Source organism: Saccopteryx leptura, chromosome 1, assembly GCF_036850995.1.
Source record: "Saccopteryx leptura isolate mSacLep1 chromosome 1, mSacLep1_pri_phased_curated, whole genome shotgun sequence".
Lineage (NCBI taxonomy): Eukaryota > Metazoa > Chordata > Mammalia > Chiroptera > Emballonuridae > Saccopteryx > Saccopteryx leptura.
The window spans coordinates 284,373,357-284,388,415 of record NC_089503.1 but is presented as its reverse complement, the minus strand read 5'-3'; the positions used below and the strand labels follow the sequence as shown (position 1 = coordinate 284,388,415).

The following is a 15,059-nucleotide window of genomic DNA, read 5'->3' as shown; positions in this document are numbered from 1 at the left end:
TCTCTGCAATGCAAATACAGGTTTTTTTGAAATAGATAGTTATGAATCTTTCATTCATAGTAGCTACTAGAAACATATGAGCCAAACACATTGCAGGGATCATTTCAATGGTGTGTAACCTAAGAGGTGTGTTAGAAAGCAGCTGGTCCACTAAGTAAGGAGGCATCCACCTTTTTCTTTCTCCTAAGTAAAGTATAACCCAACATTGCTTCATACGCAATCTTAGTTACCCCACATTCCAAATTCAAGATAAGAGATATTTCACCATCTCTGCAGATTAACACTTTATTGTAGGCCTGAGGTTTGCAGAATGACTCCATAGCATGAATAACAGCTTCTTCATTCCTAAATTTCCAGTCTTATCTGATCTTACATTGACATTAATGGCTTAAAATCTTTCAAAGGGAGTACTATAATTTTTCCCAAAGCTGCTCATAAATAATAAATGTTCCTTTGTGAAATTATTATAAAATTATACATTATTTGGAAACCAACTTATAAAAATCCACATCAGCACATGTAAAAAATTATAATACAAAATGTGATTATCTTCACTTTGTTAGAAATAAAAGGGAAGAAAAGAGGTAGTTAGGAGGGAGGAAGGGAAAGAAGGAGTGGCCAGAAAGATTATGCTTTATTTTATACATTTTGGATTGTTTACCTATAATTTGATGCTTCTTTTAAGTTTCTGCCACTGTACACTTAGTAAAGATAGGAATCTTGTCTGTCTTATTAATTATAGTATCTTCATTATTTAGTAATATGTCTAATACTTAATAGGTATTTATTTAATATTTCTTTGTTGAGAGATTGATTTCACTAACTGAAAAAAAAAATTTTCTATTAAATAAAGCTCTGTATGTCCAGGACTGTTAGATCAAAAAATCAAATTGGGCTGAATAAAGCCAATGGGCCTGCTATTGGTTTAACCAAACTTTTTATGTCATACAACTAACTCAGGTCACAAGAAAGATCACTGGAAACGTTAAAAGGGATCAAACAAGATCTATCATCACTATACCAAACAAAACACACCTTCACAAAGGACAGCTCAAAATGTATATTATATTCATATGAATTTGTGTACATATACCTCTTCTACAGTTTTTCTTTTATAAAATTTTCCCTAATATTATCTATTCCAGCCATTGTTACTGTTGGCAGCAGTAGCAAAAATTTAGTAAGAATATTTAAGAGAGAGGGAACTAGGAAGCTAAAACGATCACCTCTAGAAGCTTCTAAAAGTTCTTCTAGAAAAAAACACACATTGTTAGCTAAATTAATTTCTTTGGTCTTAAAAATTAAGCTATGTTCTCAAATCAACTCCTTGCAAAAATCTAGACTTCTATCCTCTTTTGGAAGAGAAAAAACCTCCAGTCTTGAATCAGCTACCTAATCTAAAATGATTTCCCCCAAATTTACATCTGTGCTCTCAAACATGCAACTGGATCAGCCTCCATGAAGAGCAAGCATTGGTTTCACCTAAAGTCTAAAGTTCAATTAATGTCCACATTACCCTAATGAAATCAGTGTTAGCTAGAAAAATCTGGCTGTTAAATCTTACAAGAATAAAAATTTCCATGTTTAGAATGCAGACTTTTTATTTTTTATCTGTTTATTGAATATTTAATATATACTTACATCAAATAATACATTACTCTTTACAGTCTTTATAATCAAAGTTCCCCATATGTAGCTCAGGAACAACACAGCAGTGATTAAAATGGCTTATAGATTCCTGAGAAATATTTGTGTTTCCACTTTGGGTACCACCAAACTATTTCTATTACCTACCATATACAACTAGTTTTCGCCAACATCTTCCCGCTTTATCCATTAGTTTGGAATCTTTTAGTTTGATTATATAAATGCCTTTGAAAACCATAAATGTAACACAAACTATAACTGGTAGCCACTGAGCTAAATTATCCTATAATCTGAGGTCTTCTACTTTGTACTACAGTGATAGCTCATGATTTCACTCTTCAAATATTTGGAAGGCCATAGAATACTCCAAATAAAATTACTTTGAATCTTATACAATTTAATTCGAGATATTTTAAACTCAAATTCTAAAATCCCCTACATTGTTAAGAGGCTCCTACAAAATAAAATGTTAACAAAAAGTCAGTAGCATAAATTGTAATATACAAACAAAACCACAGTGGATTTTTTCTAATTAGCACTAAAAACAGAACAGTGTTAAGATACACTCCAGTTAATCACTGTTAATGTATTTACTCTGGACAAATCTAGATTTTGCTATCTTCATAATGACACTTGACTACTTCCAAAATAATTTACTTACTACCCAAATAAAATGAAGGTGATGAGAGATTCAGTCATTCCTTTGTTTCAAACCCCATAGCAGCCTAAACTGAACCTTCACTGTCATAACTACCATAAATGTCTCTTTTATTTGGCTCACTCTCTCCATGACAGGTTTTGCCAGACAGGGAGAAAGAGAACAGTACCTGGGAAGACAGCAAAGTTATGAAAGATACATTTTCAACTCAAGTTGTCTGGAGACTGAAAAAAGCTGTCAGACATGGAGGCTGGAGGACGGTGTAAAGTGGAGAGGAGGGAGAGGAGAGCAGGGTGGAGAAGGGATGTCAAGGGAAAACCCACATGATCAATCATCTGCTTCAAGGCTTTTATAAGATTATGTTCTATATGAGACTGTGGAAGGAGCAAGTCTTAAGAATGTCGGAAAATGGGAAATACAGTCAAGTATATAGATATTGTAGTAAAAATGGTGCTTTAACTTTGTGTTTCAAGAATGTTGATAAAAACATAGGGAAATTAAATAATATAAAAAGAAAAGATATTTTAAATACTTTATTCTATAATTCTATAAAGAACAAATATACTAATATCTGTAAAATATAGAGCTGATAATTTTTTGTATTATTCTTTATACATTGTTATTCCAGTTTGACTATCACAGACTATTCATCTTATTTATTTTTTTAAATATTTATTTGATTGATATTAGAGAGAAAAAGGGAGAAACAGGAGAGAGACAGGAACATCTATTCCTGTATGTGCTCTGACTGGGGATCAAACCAGCAACCTCAGTGCTTCAGGACGACGCTCTAACCAACCGAGCTATCCAACTAGGATGATTATTAATTTTTATTTTTTATTTTTTGTATTTTTCTGAAGTGAGAAGCAGGGAGGCAGAGACAGACTCCTGCATGCACCGATCGGGATCCACTCGGCATGCCCACCAGGGGGTGATGCTCTGTCCACCTGGGCCGCTGCTCTGCTGCGACAGAGCCATTCTAGTGCCTGAGGCGGAAGCCAGAAAGCCGTCCCCAGCACCCCAGCCAGCTCTGCTCCAGTGGAGCCTTGGCTGTAAGAGGGGAAGAGTGAGATAGAGAAAAAGCAGAGGGGGAAGGGTGGAGAAGCAAATGGGCGCTTCTCCTGTGAGCCCTGGCCGGGAATCAAACCCGGGACTTCCACACGCTGGGCTGATGCTCTACTGCTGAGCTAGCCAGCCAGGCTTGATTATTAATTTTAAAATAGAAGATGAGCCCTGGCCAGGTAGTTAAGTTGGATACACAAAGATTGCGGGTTTGACGCCCAGTCAGGGCACATGCAAGAGTTGATCAATGAATGCACAAATAGTGAAACAACAAATCCATGTTTCTCTTTCTTCCTCTTTACCCCCTCCTTTCTCCCTCTAAAATCAATAAATAAAAAATAAAATAGAAGGTGAGACTTTAAGTAAATCTGTGAATTAATGCATATTAAAATCTTTATAGGGTATTTTCCTCAATAATTAAAAGCACCATCTTTAACATACATTCTTCAGGCATACATATAAATTCTACACCTTTACATGCATGAGTATCATGTGAATAATGCTACAAGATTTGGCCCAATGACTAGATTTTTATCACAGAAAGAATTCCATTGCTTTTGAATTATTCAGAATCTAACAAGGCCCTACAAAAGTGCTAAATAAAAGAACTACCAACAAAATTAATGTTGTCCGTAGACTTAAAGGATCCTGAGATGTAAAAAATGTTAACACTAGTTGTAGTACACAGTGCTGAAAATAAACACACTATGTATCAGCAGTTCAGATAATGGAGGTAAATACACCAAAATGGTAAGACAATTCAACCTTAAGATAAGGTTTCTAAATGAAAGAGTAATATTTTTAAATCCCAATATACAGTTAGTCATAAAAGTTAAAGTTTTGAAAACAAACTGAAAGGAGAAATTTGAGATTATTTATACACATACACATACAAACACAAATGAACTGATAATGCTGCATTGGGTCAGGGGGTAGATCTACACATAATAATGTTCTATTGTCTTCCTTTTAGGAAAATTAAATGTATCTTCCCTCTCCATCACACATATATCTTTCTTCACATTTAAAACAGTCTATTGTCTACTTATAACCATCTTGTCCCTTCATGTCTAAAATTACCATTCAATTTAAAATATAAAAATTATTGTAGAATATTAAACAAATTGCATTAGATGTCTTTTCAAAACTGACAAATTTCACACATACTTTTCTTTTTTTTTTTTTTTTTGCATTTTTCTGAAGCTGGAAACAGGGAGAGAGTCAGACAGACTCCCGCATGCGCCCGACCGGGATCCACCCGGCACGCCCACCAGGGGCGACGCTCTGCCCACCAGGGGGCGATGCTCTGCCCATCCTGGGCGTCGCCATGTTGCGACCAGAGCCACTCCAGCGCCCGAGGCACAGGCCACAGAGCCATCCCCAGCGCCCGGGCCATCCTTGCTCCAATTGGCTGCGGGAGGGGAAGAGAGAGACAGAGAGGAAGGCGCGGCGGAAGGGTGGAGAAGCAAATGGGCGCTTCTCCTATGTGCCCCGGCCGGGAATCGAACCCGGGTCCTCCGCACGCTAGGCCGACGCTCTACCGCTGAGCCAACCGGCCAGGGCCACACACATACTTTTCTTTACTGAATTGTTTTGCCACTTGCACTTTATTTTAAACATTTTATTTTCTACAGAAAAATAGAAACAATTACAGTATCACCAAACAAATATTAGAATCAACAAAAAAATTACAATGTTTAACAATCACAAATACTTCAGACAATGGACACACTTTATTATTGCACTAAACCAATACGTATATCAATAATACACATGTATTTTTAGAATAAGAAATAATATTCTGAGAGGTAATATCCTAATGGTGCTAATAAAATCTAAATAAAATGAAATCCATATACCAATAGCTTTCAATAAAGGACTTTAAAAATGTTCTTCCCGCCCTGGCCGGTTGGCTCAGTGGTAGAGCGTCGGCCTGGCGTGCAGAAGTCCCAGGTTCGATTCCCGGCCAGGGCACATAGGAGAAGTGCCCATTTGCTTCTCCACCCCTCCCCCTCTCCTTCCTCTCTGTCTCTCTCTTCCCCTCCCGCAGCCGAGTTGGCCCGGGTGGTGAGGATGGGTCCATGGCCTCTGCCTCAGGCACTAGATGGCTCTGGTCGCAACAGAGCAACGCCCCAGATGGGCAAAGCATCGCCCCCTGGTGGGCGTGCCGGGTGGATCCTGGTCAGGCGCATGCGGGAGTCTGTCTGACTGCCTTCCCATTTCCAACTTCAGAAAAATACAAAAAAAAAATAAATGTTCTTCCTTTTCCTTAAGTTTAAATTTTTTTCCTTCTGTTAATCTTCATCTTTTTCTATTTTTCTCTTTTTCCTCCCCTTATATTAAAACACAATTTTTCAATTATAGAACTCTGACCTGTTATCAAGCATATACTTCATTCACTAAACAAATTATTTTAGAACATTTGGAAGTATTAACTTTCAGATTGTGGTCAGAAACTGTTCATGGTTATTAGAATTTTGAACTGGTTAAAATAGAACTAGATAATGCACTGTGGGATATTATATTCTACTAAATATAAGCATGGTTTGAGACAGGACATCTGATTTCACCCAAAAACACACAAGCATCTTCCTTAATACAGTCACTTGAGTATCACAAGACTGAAAAAGAACACAAAAATTCATCTACTATATAAGGAATATATTCAGAAAGTCCTAATATTAGAGGAGGAGACTCATGCAATTCTTAAAACAGGTTTGGTATCTTTATTCTCTCCTACTACAATGTAGTGAATAGGCTATTGTATTGTTCTTTGTAAAAATGAAAAACAACTGGTTATTCAGTTCTAATAATCCTGTAGGCTCCGTAAGAAAGTGAAGAATTTCCCACCACTCACATCATGCCTACCCATTATGCACACAATAAACATATTCATCTTTCTGCCTGTAATGCCCTAGAGTCTCACCTCACACCCTCATTCTGGGCCTCAAAATTCACCCTATAAAACTTAAATGTCACATCCCAGAGTAAAGACTCCTTTAGCCACAGTGAGCACTCCTTTCATCTATGTGTTGGGATATACACTTTATTTTTTCAACTAACCTACCCCTTGAGTCAAGTAGGCAGTATTAGTTTCCACTTCTTAGATATGAAAAGTAAAGCAGATAAGGTCTCTTTGATTTCAAAGTCCATACTTGTTTGTTCATTTGTTTAATATATACTACCTTTAGTTCCAACTACTGAAATGTCTACTTCCCTCCATTCTCTGGGTTCCCTGATGACGGAATGAAGAGATCCTGTCTTATTCCCCTTTATATTCCCAGTGTCTGGCACAAACAGAGAAAAGAAGAAAAAAAGAAATAAAAAAGGAAGGAAGGGAAAGAGGGAGAAGAGGGGAGGAAGGTAGAGAGGGAGGGAGGCAGGGAGGAAAATGTAATAATGTTCAATCTCCTTTGTAAGGAAAAACTCAAAAACATAATCTTTTGATTCACTCTCATTTAGCTCAGTATCAAGGACACCCTGATACCATTCTGGCACTTTTTATTTTTATTTTTTTAGTAAGATAACGAGAGGAACAGACAGGAACAGACAGGAAGGGAGAGAGATGAGAAGTATTAATTCATAGTTACGGCATCTTAGTTTTTCATTGATTGCTTTCTCATATGTGCCTTGACTGGGGGTCTCTAGCTGAGCCTTGCTAAAGCCAGCAACCTTGGGTTTCAAGCCAGAGACCTTGGGCTTCAAACCAGCAACCTTTGGGCTCAAGCCAGAGACCACGGGGGTCATGTCCATGATCCCATACTCAAGACAGCGACCCTGCACTCAGGCTGGTAAACCTGCACTCAATCTGGATGAGCCCACAGATTTCAAACCTGGTTCCTCAGCCTCCCAGGCCAACACTCTATCCACTGTGCCACCAACTGGTCAGGCCTGGCACTTTTTATTTTATGAGATATAGCACAGTCAAGTGAAAAGAACATGGGTTTGAAGTCAGAAAGATCAGGGTTCCCATCTAGACTCAGTCCATTTTCTCCCATGTGTGCTGTAGACAAGTCACTTTATCTTTCTACTTCTTACCTGTAATATGAAAATAAGGAGACCTGTCTTAAGGAGATCTTGAAAGAATTAAAAGAGATAATATATATAAGACTTAGGTTATAATACTAGGTGCTAGTTTTATTATGTCAGATCTTTCTAGATGCTTCTTGAAGGCTACTGGTTCTAACTATAGTATTACAATACAACTACTTCTGGTCCCAATCTCAGTAACACAAAGGATTTATTAAAAGAAAGGTACTTGAAATAAGCCATTTGTTGCAAGAGTAGTAGCATGGGTAAGAATCAAGACTGTCTCAAGTTTCGAGATGGTACACACATCATCTGCTTCTTCTCAGCACCCACCCTGCAAATCCCTTATTTCAGATCCTCTTTATGAAAAAAGAAAACTTGTTATTATTTCCTATGGTTAGGTCTAAAAGAATTGACTGATATTCCTCATATTAACAATTCCATTTTCCACATATAAGAAACTATTAGTGAGGAAGAGGAAAATGAATTACAGTTGGCCCTCAATACTCTCAGGTTCTACATCTATGAATTCAACCAACAGATGATCAAAAATATTCAGGAAAAAAAAAAAGTTGTTGCTGACATGTAATATGTAATTAGACCTAGGATTGCTGTATCTATTCTGAACAAGCCAGACTGTAAGAAAATATATATTTGCAAAACACATATCTGACAGAGTGCTTATATCAAAAAAGATATACAGAATTCTTAAAAATCAACAACAAAAAAGAGACAACTCTATTAGAAAATGGGCAATACTTCAGAACAGACATTCAGACATTTTATCAAAGAAGATATACATACGAAAAATCAAATATGGGGGAGGCTGGGTAAAGGTGGTGAGGGGACTGAGTAAAAGACAAAAAGAAAAAGAAACTCATGGACATGGACAACAGTATAGTGACTGCAGGGACAGGGGAGGTGGAAGAGGGTAGAGAGGGGAAAAATGGGGATAAACGGAGACTTGACTTGGGGGAGTGAACACAGTGTACAGAGATGTGTTATAGAATTGGGCACCTGAAACCTCTATAATTATATTAACCAGTGTCACCCTAATAAATTCATTTAAAAAAAAAAAAAAAAGCCCTGGCTAGATAGTTTGGTTGGTTAGAACATCCTCCCAAAGCTCAGTGGTTGCTGGTTCAATCCCTAATTAGGGCACATACAGAAACAGAACAATGTTCCTCCCTCCCTTGCTCTCCCTCTAAAATCAATAAAATAAACATTAAAAAAAATAAACAGAGGAAAGATGATTGACATTGAATGTCATTAAGGAATGGCAAATTAAAGCAATAATTTGATATTACTACACACCTATTAGATGCTTAAAATAAAATTAAAAAACTGACATCACCACATGCTGACAAGGATGAGGAGCAACAGGAAATCTACCCAACTACAATAAGATATAAATGAACCTTAAATGCATGTTGCTAAGTGAAAGAAGCCAGTCTGACGAGGCTATATAATTCCAATTAAATAACATATGGAAAATACAAAACTATAGAGTCAGTTAAAAAAAAATCAGTGATTGCCAGGAATATAAGGTTAAAGGAGTGATAGCGCAGGAGATGTTTAATGTGATATGCTTTGATATTGGAAAAATGAACACATGAAGTATTGCATTTGTCAAAATCCACAGAACTTTACAGAACAAAAAGCAAATCTTAATGTATTCAAATTTAAAAAACAATTTAGAAGGTGAGAGGATCCTAGGATGGAATGCAGACTGTGACAAAAGGATCAAACTGTATTATACATTTCTGCAGCAACCTCACTAAAGGGGATGGGGGAAAAGAAGTCTGTAAAACTAAAAGCAAAAGAAACTCCACATAAGCACTGTACTAGCTGATAAAGTGTTTTCAGCTCTCTCTAAAGGGAGTACAGACTAAGAATTTCAATACTGTTATACATATATAATGGGAAAGAACAATTAAGTAAATGGATGGCAAATGGGGGAGCCAGCTTTCTTCTCACCGTGGGAGTGAGTTTACAAATAAGCAGGGGAAAAGGCCAGAATGATATAGGTGGTAATGAATTAGGTAGAGTAAGAGATATCCATATGAACTCATATTTAGCTTAACATGATATACATAGTTCCATAGAAAAATGTATAGATAAATGTATATCCATGGGTTTGTATACACACATGTATTTCCTACTGTGTCAGATGAGAGGGCCCAGGTGCAATGACGCCCCAGCAGCAACAAGAACACCTAGCAACCACATCTTAGCTTCTAATATCATTTCCCAAAAAAATGAACCAGATTCTTTCTGGCTGAATCTAGGACTGAGGCAGGAAATGGAAATAGAAAAGATGAACCCAAAGCATATTTTAAAGCTAAAAAGTAAGGGAGTGATTTGTAAGGAGACAACTGAAAGAGCTCCCAATTGGCAAAGCTGAAATAATTTGAACAACAAAATAAAGTAGTATTGGATCATAACTCAAAATGTAACACACACACACACACACACACACACACACACACACACACATCTATATTAGTCCAGATCAATATAAGTAAATAACTGATTAAAGAAATGGGTAGAGGAGACAAATCTGTCATGCAGAAGAATTCCAAATAATTTATATAGATATCCACCCTCAAGGAAGAGAACCATAACTCTCCAGTTCTTAAGTATGCACTGTGCACAGTGACTTCCTTTTAAGAGTACAGCCTGAAAAGAAAGAAAAGAATAACTTTTCAGTGCAAAAACCTAACAAACAGTACATCAGGCCAGATGATCAAGATCAATATTAACAGTGATAAATCACATTGAGAGTATGTACCCTTTATATGACGTAATAAAAATAGCACTTTACCTCTGTAATCTTCCTCCACAAAACCCAAAACCACAGTTTGATCCTGAGAAAAACATGAGACTAATCTCAGTAGGGGGGCGTTCTAAAAAATAACCTGACCAGTACTCCTCACAACCATGAAGGTCATCAAAAACAAGCTGCCACAGCCAAAAAAAACCTTGCGGAGAGTTGACTAAGTGTAATATCCAAGATGTAGGATCCTAGAACAGAAAAAGGACATTAGATAAAAACTAAGGAAATCTATGCCCTGGCCAACTCAGTGGCAAAGCACTGTCCAGGCATGTGGATGTCTTGGGTTCCATTTCCGATCAGGGCACACAGGACAAGACACCATCTGCTTCTCCACCCTGCCTCCTCCCCTTTCTCTTCCCCCCCCCCCCCCTTTACCTCTCTCTCTCTCTTACTCTGCTGCACCCATAGCTCAATTCATTCAAGCACATTGGCCCCAGGCACTGAGGATGGCTCCATGGAGCCTTGCCTCAGGCGCTAAGAATAGCTCAGTGGCGAGCATGGCACCAGATGGACATAGCATCGGCCCAAGAATGGGGTTGCCAGTCGGGCCGCATGCAGGAGTTTGTCTCTCTATTTTTTCTCCTCTCACTTGGAAAAGAAGAAGAAAAAAAACTCAGGAAATCTAAATAAACTATAAACTTTAGTTAATACAGTAATGTACCAATAATGATTCATTATCTATAATAAATGCCAATGTAAAATGTTAGTAAGTGGGGACACTGAGTAGGGGGATATATGAGAAATCACTATACTAACTTTATACTTGTTTCTGTAAATATAAAACTGATCTAAAGAATAAAATATATTTTTTAAATCTCATTTAAGAATGTATCTAGAAAACACTGAAGATATTATAGTGAAACACTGATGAACTTCACACCTTCCTAGCATACATATATTAAATGTAAAATGTTTACAACTTTTCTGTTATAAGATTTTTTTAAGAAAATATTTTTCAATCACTAACAGCTGCAAACAATTTCATACAGTAATTCCCCACAGGGGTGTATTATAGCTGAAGGACTTTAACTACAATTTCACTTTTTCCCCTTACATACCATTGCAGATGACTGAAAGTTCGTTACCTAAAACATTAACTTATGTTATTTTCTGATGATCTAAATAACTATCAAATATGCTTACTACAACTCAGAAAAGCTAACCCAAGTTTTATTTAAATCAAATCAGTGCTAAAATACTTATCCAATAAAACTTCAAGTACTAATGAGAGACTTGAGAAAAACTACCATCTTTTATTCTGAATCCTATATTTTCTTATATCAACCATGGTTCAAGTGAGCTGCTGCATATTAATATAGATAAATGAAAACAGGAGTCAGTAGGGGAAGAAGAAACAGTAGTGGTGAACATGTGTGTAGTAGAGTGTAAGAAAAAGGACTAGTATGTATATATGTATGTATGTATGTATGTATGTATGTATGTATTTATTTATTTTGTATTTTTCTGAAGCTAGAAACAGGGAGAGACAGTCAGACAGACTCCCGCATGCGCCCGACCGGGATCCACCCGGCACGCCCACCAGGGGTGATGCTCTGCCCACCAGGGGGCGATGCTCTGCCCCTCCGGGGCGTCGCTCTGCCGCGACCAGAGCCACTCTAGCGACCAGAGCCACTCTAGCGCCTGAGCCAGAGGCCAAGGAGCCATCCCCAGCGCCCGGGCCATCTTTGCTCCAATGGAGCCTTGGCTGCTGGAGGGGAAGAGAGAGACAGAGAGGAAGGAGAGGGGGAGAGGTGGAAAAGCAGATGGGCGCTTCTCCTGTGTGCCCTGGCCAGGAATTGAACCCGGGACTTCTGCACGCCAGGCCGACGCTCTACCACTGAGCCAACCGGCCAGGGCTAAAAGGACTAGTATTTAAAACGTATCAAATAAAAACACTAAAAGCAAAGAACAGAAAACCTATGGCATAGAAAACGACTGATATCTGAAAAAGTATCAACATAGATTTAAAAATCTAAAGCAAGAAAAGTTAGAAATAAAAACAAAATGAAATTTTACATTTGATAAGAAAAAAGCAAGTGTTCAAAATTAGACATTAGATTTCCAATAGGGAATAAGAATAAACTATTTTGAAAAGGAAAAAAATCACCCAAAATACAACTTAAAGTATTCCCCATTAAAAGGCTGAAAATTACTATATAATGATACTGAGTGACATTGGAAAGTGGAAGAAAAAAAGAGAATGTATCAAATATTATAAAGTGTTATCGCAGAATAGTGGGATTAAAAGCAAGTGTTTTTTTCTGCTGTGAAATGAATGACTTGTGGAATTTTCAAGTCTTAACCTATGACTTCTGCACTAAAGGCATTCTATAAAATGTCATTACCTTTGTGATTCATTCAATATATCCTTTATATGGCAAGTCTTGATAGTGCACTATTTTTCAAATCATAAGTGTGAACCCATGATCCAAAATTTTCCAAACCAGCAACTTAAAAACTATAGCAATATGTCCAGAAAACTAGAGTTCAACTAGAAAACCTACACTGGGTGAGAGGATGACACTTTCATTTCAATGACCACATGCTCTAAATTACTAGTGCACACTTTCCAAAGTCCAAGTAGCTGTAGAAGAATGGCATCCTTTCAACGGAAATAAATTAGAAGCAATACTCAACACAGTTGCTTTGTTAATACATATATATGGAAGCCTGAAAATCCTTTCTCCTATCTCCCTAGAATAACAAAGCCAAATCAAGCTATTTACATACATCTGGAACCAACTTTATCGGGTTTAAGATATTAGCTATTCCTCTCATCATCTGAAGGAAGAACTGAAACCTTTAAAAGAAAACCTATGATGCATTTCGTTGAAATATATTTTATAAAGGAGGATTCTGATTCCTAATGCTCTACCGTTCTGGATACGTATGCATTTCAAATCCTAATACCACAGCGACCTACCCCCCCCCCACCCCCCGAGATTCCAGCAATACTACGGGAAAAGAAGGATTTGAGAAACAATACAAAGGAAGAGAACAATCGATGCAAAGATTCTGCAAACAGGTTGTCCTCAAAAGGAAAGGGAGGAAGCATGTGAAGAGTGAGCAGGGTCTACAGGGGTGGGGAAATCCACTCTAAAGGCATTAACTGACAAAGACACCAGAATGGCCATCTTCCCAAAAGTAAAACGATGAGTAAAGTGGAGCAAGCCAAGAAAGGAAAGTCAATAGGAATTAGAAGTGACAACTACTCAAATATAAGGAGCTATATTAATTAAAGGAGATAGGCATTGGTGCGACTTTGTCTCAAAATGTCAACACGGAAAGACCCCCCTCCCCATCTGGGAGTGGGGAGGATGGCTCTGAAACCCCCAAGTCTAAGATAAACCGTGAGAAGAACATTCGTTCTGTAGTCGCCCCGTCGCCCAGATAAGCGCAGGTGTATCTGCGGAAGCTCAGGTTACCAGGAAATATTACAGGGACACAGTGGATCTTCTCTGCCCACCCGCCCGGAGCCCCGGTGCGGCGAGCGGCGCGGGGCAGGCGGCCGAGGGTGGCACTGGCTCCCGGCGCCCCAGGACCCAGCGCGCGGACGCGCACACCTGGCTACCAACACCAGTTGAAAAGCAGTTACAGTGAATGAAGGCGGACACGGCGCCTGGCACCCCTCCATCCAAGCACACAAAGGCGGATTTTTTAAATCGAGGGAGCGTTCAAACCATCCGTCCCCGGCGGGCGCCTTTCGCCGAGGGGCTCTTACCTCGGATCCGCCCTCGGGGCAGCGTCTGTCCCCGGGGTTGCCTCGAGCCCTGAGGCAGGAGGGGGGCCAGGAGAAAGCCTCCGACCTGGACGGCGCCCTCCCAATCCTCCGCGGGCCGCCCTGCCGCCGTCTGCGCCCCGCTGCAGAGAAGCGATCTCCGGGACGCCAGCACCGACCTCGCGCTCGCCGACACCGCCTCGCCCGCCGCTGCTAGTGAAGTCTGGCTCTGCCCGCCCGCACACCCGCTCGCCGCCAAACCCTGCCGCGCGCCGCGCATGCCCAGTACCCTGTGAGGAGCGCGCGCGGGAGCGTGCGCGCGCGCACGCGGTCAGGAGCGCGATCCGCCCGCCGGGTCTTGCCTGCAGCCGAGCCGCGGATTCTCCAGCCAAGTGCTAGAGGCAAATAGGCGGGTGGGACCCGGTGGGCGGGAGAGGGACGGTAGGAAAGTTATCAGGGCGCCCAGTTATCAAGGCTGCGATCAAAGCTGGCCGTGGTTGCCGGCAGCGGACAGTTTTGCCGAAGTGCCCTAGCTGGACTGACTGGCAGCTGAGAGACGCAGGGAGAGGTTCGCCCCGGGCAAGGTTCTGGCTCACAACTCTAGTACCTAACGACCTGCCAGCCTTCTGTCCGCCGTCCCTTCTGGAGCCTTCCAACCTATTCAACCCCACCTCCCCGTTTTGTCCCTTTTCTCTTTTTTGTTTCCTTAACTCCTGCTGTACACTGGTGGCATCGAAGGGCCTTCATTCGGTCCCTGGGAGTGTCTAAACTGCCTGTCCTTAATTCCAGCCAGCAAGTCCAGACCCGCTTCGCACCCTGACCTGCATCACAGTTTTCACTTCGCTCTTGCCAAGGTTTTGATGTGGTTTGTAGTAGAGGCTGCTTTCAGTTAGCGCCTCTGGTAACGTAACCAACCTGTAACCACCGCCTCTTCCCCGAGTCACTTATGGAGCCACTCATGGAGCCACTCAAGAAGACCATCGTCTGTGAACATTGTGTTCATTTTCTTAATCTTCCAACTCATCAGTCATAGCCACGCTCCCAACCTGTTGTAACTTCTTTAAAGTCAATTGACTTCCAGAAGTCAACAAAAGAGACTATATAGTAAA

At 39.8% G+C, this 15,059-nt stretch overlaps 1 protein-coding gene across 2 annotated transcripts in view; it reads right to left on the bottom strand.

The window, feature by feature from the left end:
- Nucleotides 1–14,210, bottom strand: part of EPS8 (EGFR pathway substrate 8, signaling adaptor) — a 187,910-nt gene extending 173,700 nt beyond the window's left edge. For both annotated transcript variants that reach the window (XM_066355174.1, XM_066355190.1), the window contains exon 1: nucleotides 13,954–14,210. The gene's annotated coding sequence lies outside the window, so the exon portion shown is untranslated. The remainder of the gene's footprint in view (nucleotides 1–13,953) is intronic.
- Nucleotides 14,211–15,059: the final 849 nt, after the last annotated feature.